Source organism: Excalfactoria chinensis, chromosome 4 (assembly GCF_039878825.1).
Source record: "Excalfactoria chinensis isolate bCotChi1 chromosome 4, bCotChi1.hap2, whole genome shotgun sequence".
NCBI lineage: Eukaryota > Metazoa > Chordata > Aves > Galliformes > Phasianidae > Excalfactoria > Excalfactoria chinensis.
Window position 1 is genome coordinate 21,403,806 of NC_092828.1, and position 14,462 is coordinate 21,418,267.

At 43.1% G+C, this 14,462-nt stretch overlaps 1 protein-coding gene across 2 annotated transcripts in view; it reads right to left on the minus strand.

Moving 5' to 3' along the window:
• Window positions 1–14,462, minus strand: part of RBM47 (RNA binding motif protein 47) — a 71,979-nt gene that overhangs the window by 10,196 nt on the left and 47,321 nt on the right. The window contains exon 1 of one of the 2 annotated variants that reach the window (XM_072335482.1): window positions 6,526–6,575. The exons of the other annotated variant lie outside the window; for it this stretch is intronic. The gene's annotated coding sequence lies outside the window, so the exon portion shown is untranslated. Of the gene's footprint in view, window positions 1–6,525; window positions 6,576–14,462 lie in introns of those variants that run through there. 2 annotated transcript variants of the gene reach the window in all.

Consider the following 14,462-nt stretch of genomic DNA (forward strand, 5'->3'; position numbering starts at 1 on the left):
TCAGGGCTGCAGTGAGAAGGCGATGCACCAGGGCTTGCAGAAGAGCTGGTCACTGCTGCAAGGGAAGGCAGGAAGTCTCTCTTTCTCTGTGCCTTCTGGGAGCAAGAGCTGTTCCCTCTCTGCTGTTTTTTTCTCTTTCCCGTGGCTAAGGAAGTTTGGCCTCTTGTCTTTGTGGTGGCCTGTGATGCTGAGAAGGGTTGATGCTGCATTTTAAGACATATATCTAGGCCTGCAGATGCAAGGGATGACAATGAGAGTATCTTCTACATCTGGTACCCAGGAAGCAGGCAAAAAAAACCCACTAGTTATATACTGAGAGTTCAGTAAGACATAAAAAGGGAAATAACTGCATGATACGAAGCAAAGGAATCCCACTGTTTTCCTAGGAGGCCTCATTGGTCAGACTTCATTACTTAAAAACAGGCAGCCCCTGTAACACCTTATCCCTGGGTTCGTGCAGCACTCAGCATCACCCCATGCAGCCACCTGCACTTTTGTTCAGCCATCTATTATAAAACAGACTTTTGCACACACAGAGGCACAACTGGTGTCCTTGTGGCTGCAACTGCCTGCCAATTCCTCCTGTGCTCCCTATTAAGAGCTTTGTTTGTGTCTGCATTAACTCACCCATACACTTTTGGTTTTTGCCTTCTACTGGCCACAGACCCACCAGCAGTCACAGGGCATGGGAACAGGTGCTGGCACTACAGCAGGCAGGGGCACTCAGGGACACCTGTGGAATCCAAGCATCTTTGGCATTTGCTTCACGATGAGCTTAGGCAGCGTGTGGAGCATTGCACCCAGAGCCTCCCTCAAAAACACGAGGTGCCCCACCTGCATGCACTGCACCAGACGCCTCCCCAGGGAAAGCCTTGACTTCTGTGCCAGCTGTCTTGGGATGACCCTTCTGGGTGCTTTGGACTGCACAAATTCCTGCTGAAAATACAGCATGTGCCCTCATGGACACATATCAGCCTGCTTCACATTGTGAACTGCAGCCCCTGCTGCTGTGGAGGGAAGGTCAGCCATCAGCATTTTAGCTAAATGCACCGTGTTGACAGAGTGAAATATCAGCTACTGTTTCAAATGTGACCTTCCTACTTTTTTTTCTTTGCAATAATAAAGGCAAGTAGTAATCCTGCTGCTGGCCTGCAGTAGCAGCTCTGGATGCTCTGCAGCAGTTAAACCTCTTTATTTTTTAAAGTTGACTTTTCTAATGACAAGTTCACATACAATTGCAGAATCATGGAATATCTGGGTTCAGAGGAACCTTTAAACCCACCCACTGCTGCTGCTGCCCACTAGGTGAGACCAGAGTGCCCAGGGACTCATCCAATCTGGCCTTGAAGCCTCCAGGATTTGTTACCTATGTTCTGTGTACACAACATCACAGAGCTCCTTCCCACTTCAGTGGTAAAACAAAGCCTTGTAGGAACCGCTTCACCATAGCTTCAGGCTCTGCTTTGCCTGCTGCTTGCTGTAGTCAGGTGCTAGTCCTCACTATGGTTTTCCATGGTGGATAAGAGTTGGGGTCCCCACCTGCTATCACTCACAGAATGCAAAAGTCTGAAGTTGAGATCCAGAATTACAGCAAGATCTTTGTTGGTCCCTGCAAAGACAGAGGACCCAAGAGGGTAACAGAAGTAGCCAATACCTCTTTGCCAGGTTAGTTAGATCTTTTCACCTGTCTCTCTTTTAGTCACACTGACATGTAGAGAAGTAAAGACAAGGAGGATCAGAGTACAGTCACTAAGTCAAATACTAGGGAGTTGCTGATTGTATTAGGAAGAGTCACCTGGAAGAGTGGAGCTGCTTAGTACGTTTTGAGGACTTCTCTGGACAAGAAGTAATGACCTTAAGTTGCACCAGGGGAGGTTCAAGTTGTGTATTAGGAAACATTTATTCCCAGAAAGTGGTAAGCCATTGGAACAGGCTGCCTGGGGAGGTGGTGGAGTCACCATCCATTGGAGGTGTTCAAGAAATGTGTAGATGTGGCACTGAGGGATGTGGTTAGTGGGCATGGTTGGGATAGGCTGATGGTTTGACTAGATGACTTTAGTGGTCATTTCTAGCTTTAATGACTCTATGATTCACTTGAATAAAGTTTTCCAGGACAGAAGGATTTTCTGACCTACTAAATCCTCAAACTAGCTGCTGAAATTCCCACTTCCGCTAATGATGGCATCAGGAATCTTGACCAGCAGGGATCCTGCCACATATTTCAGGCTTAAACTGTGAACTTTTTCCAACCAGTCTGTCTTTTCCTGTTATGGACTAGGTCAATGATCAGAGGCTGAGAAATCATTTTCAGCATGAACCTCCTGCAGAGCAAGGATCTCCACACAATTCTCAGTTGCTTACATTTGTCCAAAGTGTCCCAAGCATGTTAACATTAGTTTAATTTCAAACATGCTAAAAACTGTTGGCTGAATTTTTTATTAACAGTTCCAGTTTCTTATTGAATCTTCCAAAAAGGAGCACAATCATCATCTAGCACTACTCCCCCAGTATCAGCTGTAGGACTAATGGCATCTATGAATATATTTGTAAGACACTGATGAGTACTACTGTAATCCTTGCCTTAAAAATCTTGCAGGGACTGGTTATGTCCCCAGGCACCAATGAAATCAATACATTTAGTTAAGAAAAGTATAATAAAGTTCCTCTAAATCTATTCTTTAGGTGCTTGCACCTACTTACGAGGAAAACATCTGAAATTATTCTGCAAGATAACAAGCTGGAATTTCCCAGGTTAAAACTTCAGTGCTGGTTAGGGAGATTGAATTTGCCTCAACTTACAGTCAACCATGGCTATGACTTCAGAATAGGATTCCAAGGTTAAGCTTTTTGTTGTCATCACTACCATTAAGAATAATAGCTCTGACAGAATTTACTCTCTTAGCCATACTGTATTTCTCCTTGTAGTCATACTAACCTTGCGTCACAGCAACTTCATACAGAAAAAAAACAAATGCAACTGAAATTATGATTCCCCTACATAATAATTTTGTGTTGTGCCAACTTCTTGTTTATTCAGTTACCAACCCTTTCTGCACCCTTTTAAGACATATTTAATTTGGAGTGTGATCCTACAAATCCTGTCAGAAGTTCCACTTGTATTATCCATCAGCACTGTAAATGCACAAGGATCAGTTCACAAGGATGGCAGCTCCTCAACCATCTGACCTCCTGGTTTAGAAGCTTCAGTCTCTTCTCTCATTGTATAATGCACTTTGCTGCAAGTCATTCAGAACTTTGTCCCAACAAGTTGTGTAATCTGTGTGTTGTACAGATTGTCCTGTCTTTTACCCAGTCTAAGAATAATTATACAACTCTTAGCTATTTCAATAGGGCCATTACTGACTGAGCCTGCGGTTACTATCCTGTATGATATTGAAGCCATGTGTTGAGGAAGGCTGAGAAGATGAGAGATGGGTCATGTAATCACTCTTATCAGCTTTCCAAATCAGGAGACACAACCCTTCCCTTCTCCACAGATTCCTATATTTCAATCCACAAAGTCTGTTATTACCACTGTCAGACAGGAAAGTGTATGACATAAATAAAATGCAACGTAACCACTTGGTATGTAACAAGTGCTTCCTATTGGGGATGAGCTGGAATGAATGGAGAACTTCTTCCAGAGTCATTTTATCACAAATGCAGTTAAGCAGTGTTCTTTAAAGAGATTCTCGTACAGAAAAATGTGTCACCAACTGTCTGCTTTAGAGTGCATACTTTCCAGGACAAGAAGAAGTGTCTCAGCTACTGTGACGATGAGCTTGCAAGCTTTTGCCATAAGAAAGTCTGCAAAAAGGGATCTTTGACAGTTGAAAAGCAAAAACAAAAGTAGAAACATCTATTAATTGTTATACAGGAAAGATAAGACATAGGTCTATTCCACCTCTTATTTCTAAGAAAAGAAGCCTATGTGGAATCATGGAATCATAGAATATTCTGAGTTGTAAGAGACACATAAGGATCATTGGGTCCAATTCCTATTTATACATATATATAAGAGGGCTATCTAGTTCAATGACCGTGAATGTCTTTGAACTGTTTTGCTGAACTCTGGATGTAGAGATAGGCTGGTTGTTAGAATGTAGAACACTGTGTCTGAAAATGGCACATGGCTTGTTAACACGAAAACTGTTCACTATGTTGATGTTACAACAATTAAGTAGTGTAAGAAATTTCAGTTTTAATTGACATTTCATGCTGTTGTTATTTTCACCTTCTCACGGTTTTGTGTGTACCACTTGAATGCAGTGACAACACATTCACTGCTGGGTGCCCAGCCTGCTGCTCTTAAGGGAAAGCCAAAGGTGGCCCAACTTGTGTTCTGTCTCCCCCAGGTCAAGAGAATGAAAATCAGTGTGGAGAGAACCACAGAGAGGGATGTGAGCGTTTGCGGCTGAGAGCACATTAAACTCAAAGCATTTGGCTTAGTCAGTGCCTGCATGGTTTTTTTCCTTTGCGCACTGACATTTGACCCCTTTTTATAATGTGCACCTTGCACCACTGAAACTCAGTTAGTTATTTATTAAACTCAGGTACCAATGGCTGGCTTGTACATATCACGCTTTTAACTGCCTGGTGTTGCCTGTGTATGGAGGAGAGGGGGATGGAAGGTAATTGTCTCTGCTGTGAAATTCTGTCATATCGGCAGAACGAAGCTGCAAAGTGCAGCAATTTGTACCTGACCTCTGATCTAAGAGGTCTGTACAAACCTTTGAACCTTGGGTTGAAATTGAGAAACAAGGTTTACAAGTACAAGGAAGAGATTTCCAGTACTCGTTACCCATGCTCAGGGTTAATATTATAAATTTAAAAAAATATTTAACCAAGGCAGGGACTCTCTCAGGAGGTGCCTCTCCTGTGCTCAGTTAATTCAAGACAATTGAAGTCTATTGAAATTACAGCTCGGTTGGAAATGCCCACCATTTGGTAATGACAGTTTTGTGCATTTCAGGAAAAAAATGGTATTTGAGACAGGTGTCATCTGAGATTCACCTTTTGCTGACCTTAACTGGGATTTTTTTTTTCGTTCCAGCTTGAAGACTGAAGAAAGAAGACAAGCAACATTTGTTTCAATGCAGTTTCTTCAACAAAGAATGGAACCGAAACACAGAATTGTAGAGAAATTATTAAGAAAGACTAGCAAAAAGCCTCCTGCTTTGTTAACTCTTTGTTTTTATGCATCACATAACTAACCTCAGTTATACAGTGCAAAACTAAATGAGAAAGTAATGGAAAAATAATCAAACCAACAACAACACAACAGATTTTTGGTAGATGGTCCTGCAGTCCTGTCTAGATGAACAAAAAGGATGTGTTCTGCAGGCTGTTATGTTAACTGTGTTCCCTCCATTTAATTAAAAGCTCTCAGATTTTTCAGACACCTGGCAAGGCCTTAGGATCAGCACCACTTAGGATCAGCTGGCACCAGTGTGAGCCACCAGGTCACAATGGGAACTGACACAAGTGAAGTTTTCCTGCGTCACCCCCTCATGCACCCTGAGCACCGGCTGCCATCCTGGCAAGTTCAGGTGTGTGAAGCTCATGGAGTGCTTTGCACATGGCTCCAGAGCTGCCCAGCTCAGGACAGGACTCTGTGATACACAGCTGCTGTGTCTGGTCCTTGTGGCAAGGAGCAGTTTGAACATTAGGTTAAGCTGGAGCAGAGCTGAATCTTATATGTTTTCCTCTTCTGCTTTTAAATTATTTTAACAGATTGTAGAGTCAACTAATTTTTTTTTTTCCAGGTTTTAAGTTCAAACTCTGCTGTTTCTATCAGCATTGACTTCAATAAAGCAATAAATGAACAAATAAATATATAAAGGTGAACAGATTAACATCACATGTCCTTTGTCATAGAACCTTTTAACATTTTTCAGGCTACTTAGAAAGTGAACAGAATAATACTGAACTTCATTCTCTTAACATGTTACCAAAGTAGTCAGTGTGCTGGAGTCACATACATTGATTTGTATTAATAACAGTTGCGTATTCTTGCTTATTCTTAACCACCTTCAAGCTGTAAGCCCCAAATTCTCTGCCTAAAGCTGCAACCCCTTTTAAAACTCCATTTTGGTGTCAGTCTCTCGAATAAGAGCCAAACACGCTATCAGTCAATGCAAAAAGAAGATGGCAGGGACAATCCAATTGAAAACAAAGTACACAACAGCTGTAAATGGCTATCTTGCACTTCATTAGAGGTAACTGAAAGAACGTCTCTGAAATCTGATTTTATTTCCTATCTTCTGTCTAAAACATCGGCATTTTGGTTTTCAAGTTCTGATATTTGCCATGCCGGTTGCCATGCAAATTCTGGTAGGTATTCATAACAGCTCATAATTCCAGCTTAGAAGTTTCTGCTTTCTACTCATACAGCTCTTAAAGCCCCTCTAAATGCAGGAAGAACCCCAATCCAAAACCCTGGCACTGATACATGTCCAGTCCCAACTACCCACCAAACCAGTGGAAGACAGAAAGCCCTGATGGGGCAAGCAGCATTTGCCTTACCACCCTGGTCCCACGATCCGAGTGCGATGGGCTGAGGGCTTGCGCCTCCACCAGAGTAGTCCTACTTCCTAATGGCACAAGCCGTGAGACCTGCTCATGGAGTTTATGCATCGCTTTATTGGTCAGTCAGCACTAGCCATTTAAATTCCTTGGGAGTCATTTGTTAAGGGCTCTCGGGCTGAGGCCGAGTGGGTGGGACAGAAGGGAATGGAGATGTGAGCGCTGCCAGACGCTGAGAGCTCTTAGTGGCAGCTTGAAAGTTAATCGCAAAAAGTACAGAGCAAATGGGTTTTGAAAGGGCTGGACCGAACCTTAAGGAAGAATGGACAAGAGAAACTTTGATATTGTTGCAGATGAGGGGCTGGGGGAGAGATCTGAGCAGAAAGATTTCATTCAAAATTCAAAACTTGGGAAAAAGGGAGTGAAACATGTACAAACAACTCCTTCCTAGCACAAGGCGTTGTGCAAATAGCTTGAGTTACAACAGATAAGATAAGAAAAGGGCATATTTTGCTTGACAGCACAAAGATTTCAGCAAAATCTTTTTCTTCGTATGTGTCTGGCAAAATTGTTTTCAGGCTGCACGGAGTCCATTTGCATTCAGTCACAAGAAAAATGGTCTGTGGCTCATGGTGAGAGCCGTGCGCCGAATACCTGGAGCGCACCGCTTCAGCTGCAAACACGGAACTCAAATGTGTTTGCTTGGAAGAAAAAAAGCCTGGTGCAGAAGCAAAGGCAAAGGGGTGGTAAAACATGATTCATGACAGCAGGAATGGTCTGTACATAACAACGGGACATTAGGCCCCAGAAGCACTTAGGCAAAGCAAACAACACACCTTCTTGAGCGGTCAAGAGGAGAAACCAAACTGAAACACGCTGTGGATGGTGGATCCGGCAGCTTGGCAAGCAGCAAGCAGAACTGCCAGTGGGAGGAGAGGGCGCAGGGCATAGCTGGGAGCTGCCTGAGCCTGGGGAAGACAGAAAGCAAGCAGCGTGTCGCAGGAGCATGACGGCAGCTCACAGCCCTGGCCCAGACTGGCCCTAGAAAGTGCCACACAGGCTGTGCCATGACCTTGGAGTGATGGCTCAGAAGGGAAGGGTATTGCAAGGAGGACAGGAAGCCATTTCTCTCAAGGGATCCCAAAGTGCAGAGTTTCCCAAGAGGCTACACGTGGTTTGAGTGGCTTCACTCAAGATCGAGGGCTTGGCCTGATTGCTGGGGTACTTTTGTGTAGTGGGAAAGCTTGAAGATTCCACAAATTCTCCTTAAAAATAATGTAGTTACAGTGCACCCATATTTAATCACATTTGTAGCAAGCTAAAACTCAAAATCTGCCTGGCTAAATGATTTGCATACACATGCACACATGCGCATACATACTGTCCTATATTCTTACAAAACTACCTACCCTACCTATCTGTAATTTTAACAGTAATTTTAAGCTTGCAGTTTGGTTGTTCTTTAGCTGGCGTTTTGTCTTCTGTCACTCCTTTGTCCAATAAGCAAAGCTCATTCCAAAACTCTAGCCAAGCAGTGTGCAGCCAGCAGCACCAAGACATCCCTGTGAGGAAAGAGGAGTGTCTGAACCGCTCAAAGATGGACTGCACAAGGGTGGATTCTGTAGGAGGAAGCGCTGCCAGATGGTATTGTTGGTCCTTCATAATTATTTGTCCTCATCATCTGAGTGGCTTAGTCTGGACATGCCGTACTTAGAAGCCTTCTTATACTACAGATCTAGAGGCTGGTCAAGACAGAAAAGGGATAGAGGAGTCAAAGAATATAGAGAGAATAGGTAAAAAAGTTAGAAGGCTCTACACAGGAGAGAGGAATTCAAAGTATGACAGAGACTGGCAAAAGAAGCATTACTGTGATGGTTGCAGGGAGCAAACTCAGATGGAGGTTGCTAGCAGTCTGCTCTGACTTTTAGACTTGTTCATCCACAGCACTGCAGCCATAGTGTGTTAGGCACTGTAGAATCACACCTGCAGTCTGGACCCTGGTCCCAAAATGCCTGCAGCCCAAGTGCACTGTGTAGGTCTTTTATCTTCAGAATTCTTCTCTGCAACTTATTTGTCATGAGATGCTCTGCAGGCAGGGAAGCTGCACATGAAAATTCAGCGGTTTGCCCATGACTGTGGAAAGAATCAGTCTTGAATCTGGGGTTTAAACCCAGGAGATTCGAACAAAATCAGTCCCATGCTTCAGTCTCATGAAGGTACATACAGAAGCAAGTATAAATGGCATTTAGCTGGTATAAACTCACAGAACTCCAACCACATTATTATCTTTCTTAAGTCACTGTAATTCTCTTGACTTCCCATTTTTCTGTTGGAAAACAAGCTGATCTTAACTTTTAACTAGAAGCTTTACAAAGTGAATCCTATCGCTTGAATGCACAGTGAGAAGTAGTAAGTGGACTGAGAAGACACTTCTGCAACCAGGGTGATGGGCTAATATGTAGTATGCTCAACATATCATGTGAATCAGGAATGTGTAGGGAGGTGGCTATAACTCTTGGCTTTCCTTTTACACTTTCACTTTTAGCTCCAGCTTGTTCATTTCCAAGATCTGCTCCCACTATCATTTAGAGTAGTGAAAATCAGCAGATCGGGTATTCTCAATGGCAGAAACTGAAACTAACTTATTTTGTCTTGCAAGATGTTTTTAGTGGGAACCTAAGAAAGTTGGGCAGAATTGTGCAAGTTTTTATTTGTGTATCCACCAGCTTTCCTTGCATTTTGCATCCTTTGGCTTCATACACAGCATTCATAGTGATTATATGATTTTCCATATGCCTCTTTATGACTCTGGCATCACCAGAGGGATACATCTAGGCCACAGTGGAGAAGCACAGGCATCCCAGTGGAATGAAGGATAGATTTTGTATGTGCATGCATGCTCCCCTCCTTATACTGCACCACGGAGCTGCTGTAGGAATAGGAGCATATCTTGCCTCCTAATTTACAGCTTGAGTTGATGATAGTATCACCTTCCACTACAGCACTGCCATAAATATGTAATTGTTTCCTCTTTTTGATGATGACAGCTAAGCAGAGGCAAAATCTCATGTGAATGGAAACAGTACAGAGAAGGGTTCATACCATCCAGTCCATGCTTTCTTTCCAAAGGTTTTCTATTTCCTTACTCTTCCCTGCACGGGGTTATATAATAAAAGCTTTTTCTGTATAATTGTTCTGAACACCATGAAAGAAAAAGAATGGATATTTGAGAAAAAAATGTGAGATGCACTGGAACGTGCTGATGGGTATCAGATGAGGACTGCTTCCCAGTGCAAAAAAAGGTCTTCAAGGAGATTGTGGGCTTTCCTTCACCTGTCCTTTCTAGGAACAGACACATGCTCTTGCTTCTGCTACTTGGGTGTGCTCCACGTGATGAAAAGCCTTACTAAAGTACTGGTAGTGCCTTTCTGGGATTTTTACAAAGATCAAACCCCAGTGCTTTCGGAGACAGATCACAGGCTCATCATTTTGTTGGAGAGGGTCTTTAACTGGGTGAGAGCTATTTTTTTATTACGTTTTTGATGAGCATGGTAGGAAACAGGCTTTCAGGAAGGATTTCAGCTTTGCAGCATGGCATCCTGTGATGGTGGAGATGTGAGAACATGAAAGGAGTAGGGAGAATAAGGAGCGAGAAGAGGGTTGAATTTTATGGTCTTCAGAGAAATTGCATTGGAATGAAAAGGGAATGTGCCAGGTAAAACATTTCATCAAAAGGACACACAGATTTATGAGCGACACACAGATTTATGTGCAACACACAAGGTCTCTGAGAAGTCTTTACGATTTTTCAGTATATTCACATATATGATCTACGTCAGCCACAACACAGCCACAAAAAAATAGGATAATAGAATCATAGAGTGGCTTAGGATGAAGGTAACCTTAAAGATCACCTAGTTCCTACCCCCTGTCATAGGCAGGGTTGACAATCTCTAGCTCATAGGATCTCATAACATTAACACTAACAGCCTCTTTTTTCTTTTCTCCCCTTCCTTTTCTTTCTTTTCCTTGTCTTTTTAACAAAACCTTTTTGTGTTTGGTCCAACAGGTTCCCTCAGGTTTGCAGAACAATTTTATTGCCCATTTGAATGTTTAATGACACAACAGCACTTTATTGAAATGAGTAACATGTTATTTTGCTCTCATTCTTTATGCAATGTGAGTGTGTAAACACACTTCTCCACTTCCTGACTTAAAGCTGATGCAGACCAAAAACTGGTAAGACTGTTCAGAGAACATGCAGCCCCTAGTAGGTACCAAAACACTTTTCTCATTTTTTTATGGATGGATCATATGCAACACTCAATACACATATTATGTCTCAAAACAGCTTTACTACATCATCTCAAAAGGTTTTCAGAGGTGCTCAGGCACCTAAGCATACACTCAGATACAACAGTTTTTCAGGCTCTCTAAAACTGAAACTGTCAGTTCTTTAGCCTTTATCTTGTCACTGGGAGCTTGGAAAATGCCCTTGCATGGGCAGACTCGCCTCTTGTTTGCCAGCCCCAGCCACTTCCTATGTCCCCACTGAAGAGGACAACGTCACTGTCTGGGAGGTGGAGACCCACCAGGAAAAGTTGCTCTGATTTTAACCAGAAGCTTTTCCCAGATAAAAACTACAGTCCTTGGAGGTGCTCTTAAATGCAACTTCATCCCACACAAGCCTGCCAGGTTCCTGGAGAGCAGCAGTGGCAAATCCTGCTGCTGCTAGGACAAGGTGCTGTGTGGTTACGGGCTGAGGACACCTGAGCTGATGACGTAGGAAGTGGGATTCTCTCTGGGATCTGCCAAGGAGAGGCTTGTAGAGTTGTGCAGGTGGCCACAGCAGGATTTTTCCTCTTGTGATTTAATCTCAGTTGTCTCTGGTTCATGGGCAGCCACAGTCGCCCTAATAACCTGAACTGTTGCTATACAAAGTTTGTGTTTCATTTTAGCAAACACTTCAGTTGTCTCTGCAAGAAACGCCAGTGCAGAGGAACTCCTTGGAATATTCCCCATGCAAGATTCTGTGCTCTTGTTTAAGCCTGATGACAGGTTTTATGTTCCAAAATTTAAGCAGATGGATACTGAATAAACCCATTGATTGTTATTGCCTTCAATTAGGACAGAAAGAAGGAAAGAAGGAAAGAAGGAAAGAAGGAAAGAAGGAAAGAAGGAAAGAAGGAAAGAAGGAAAGAAAGAAAGAAAGAAAGAAAGAAAGAAAGAAAGAAAGAAAGAAAGAAAGAAAGAAAGAAAGAAAGAAAGAAAGAAAGAAAGAAAGAAAGAAAGAAAGAAAGAAAGAAAGAAACCATTAAAACCCAAAGAGCTTCTATATCACCACAACCATTACGTTTCTGTAGGATGTTTGCTTTCCAGTAAAATAAATACAGGTTGGGTTCTGGGTAGACATTACAAGGGAGATTAATTCAATGATTGCTTTTTGGTTCCTTGGTAAATAAAACACACGATGGGAAAAAGGTTTAGCACTCACCAGCCTGATGTGGCTGCTTGAGACCATTTCACAGCACATTTTCACAACCACTATACACTAGTGATGCCAGTTTAAGGGCCCAGTGCATCCTCCCCACAGGCACACTGTGTGTATTTCCTCACCTTTCTATTGCTGTCACATGTGTGGCCACAGCACACACATGCACTGCTTGCCCGCATTCATTAGTTCCTGGCTCTTACATGATGGCAGAAGTGACGTGTCACAGAATGCTGATACATTGTCAAGAGTACAGAATGTGAGTTAAGCTGAGTCTGAGCTCCTATCTGCACAGAAGGCATCACTGCTGGAGAAGTCTTACTGTTAAAAAGATGAGCTTTATATCAGAGTTAGGATGAACCACATTTCCTATGGTAGAACACTGATGTGACCAAGTCACATTAAAATCTATCTTGGGGCTAAGAGAATATGACAGACCCAGACAACTGGCCTCTGATGCTGGGTTGGCAGGGAGGCTGAGGAGCGCTCCTAGCAACAGTGTGTACTACAGCAGGCCAGAAGTGTGGTCCCACCTCCTGGTACCTCATCACAATGCACTTTGTCCACATGGCCAAGTGTGGATCCACTCGCACCTCCCCACAGCAGCCTCTGGCCTGATCCTACCCACCCCCTCCTCTGAGGGGAGGCAGGAGCCAGGCTGCAAGTTTTCAGGCCAGAGCTGTATCAGAAACTCCATTCCCAAGATTCCTTTGGTTTTAAGGACTACAACCAAAAGTACTCTACTGCAAGAATAAGATTGGCTTCTACAGTGGAGGAAGTAGGATGGGTTTGCCCATCTATCAGCAGTTACTTACCAAACCTGGACTATGCAGTCCGAGAGCTACAGCCCTACAGAGTCACTTATGTGGCACAGAAATGCTAGTATAACTCCACGGATGAACTTTGCAACCCTGTGGTGAAACCACCCCCTGTAACCAAACACGCTCCAACAGTAAAAGAGCACCTTCACCTCCGTGGCTGCACACGCAATGGGGCCCACCACTGGCATGGCCTTGCTGGCAGGTCATACCTCGGAGCTACCCCAGGTCACCTTCCTGGGTAGAGCTGCCCTAATTAAACTTGAAAGTGCTCAAGGACTGTGTTAATGGTCAGCGGTAACCAAACCTCACCGTATGGTGATTTTTTTACAGGACTACACTTCTGCTGTAAAACACTTTGCTCTCAAAGAAAGACCCGAGAGAGTTGTTGACATAACTTACCTCTACAGATATTTGACAAGATAAAGCAAGCCAAGTGTCTGTGATTTCAAGGTTAGTAATACCTGAAATGGTTAGGAATGAGAAGAATGGTCTTAATGGTGTAATTACTAAATCCATTAGTTAAGTTGTTCCTTCCCTTCCTCGCTTAAGAAAATGACCTAGGATCTTGTGACACTCACAAAGCTTAAGTTGGAAGTATATCCCATCCAGGACACACCAAATACCCACATTTTCTATTACTAATGAAAAGTTTGTATTTTAAAGAGGGTATTTCCAAACTGGCATTAACTATATCTTGGGGTTAGACTCAGAAGCTACATGAAAAAGACCTTAGATAGCAAGAACCCTTTCCTTTAGCTAAAGGAGGGGATAGAGGGGATAGAGGGACAAAATGCTCTTCTGAGCAATGTCTGTACTCTCACCTCTGCTCTGTTTGATGTCTCATATTTCTTATCTCCTGCAGGGGGATACCTGTAGAACCTAGCCCACTCACATATTAGTACCTAGGGCTGCACTCCCTCCCTTTCATCATACCAAAATTTCTTGAGCCTCTATCCAGCTCCCTTTGGGCTCTGCGCCTACATCTGTACAAGGAAACATACAGAGTTTGTCTTTGGGACTGTGCAATTACATTGTTAACTGCTCACATGCTCCTTGAAAGTGTTTTAGGCCAACGAACTTGTACTGCCCTAGGCACAGCCTCAAAGAGAATGGGGCAGGGACTGCCCAGGGTAGGTGATGTGAGTGTATCCTCTTTGTTTCTGAGGGAAGGAGAAGACTTCCATTAAAATATCGAGTGCTGTGCTGCTCTTCCGCCCAGGGAAGAGATCCTGGCATGTTTTATTCATTAGTAGAGATGTAACTGATGGGAACTACTGTCCTTGGCTCTTGGACATAAATAATGTTTGCCATATATCTGAGACCATAGCTGTTTGTGAGGTAGCATTTGCAATTATACAGGAAATGGCAGTTTGTCAGCAGGTTAACCAGGTGATAAATGACCTTAATATCAGCAAGATACTCCCTTTTCTGAAGATCTAGCTAAAATCTCAGGAACAAAAAAGGGCAGTGACTTTTTACCCTTCTCACAAATATACAAGGTAAATTTTTAACGGGAACATATTTAATTGGTGAAAATTGCTACAGTCTGCATGCACCTGAGATGGTTGAAATCTGACCTTTCTATGGTGCGTGTTATCTTCAGAGTACCACTGAAGATAGGCAGA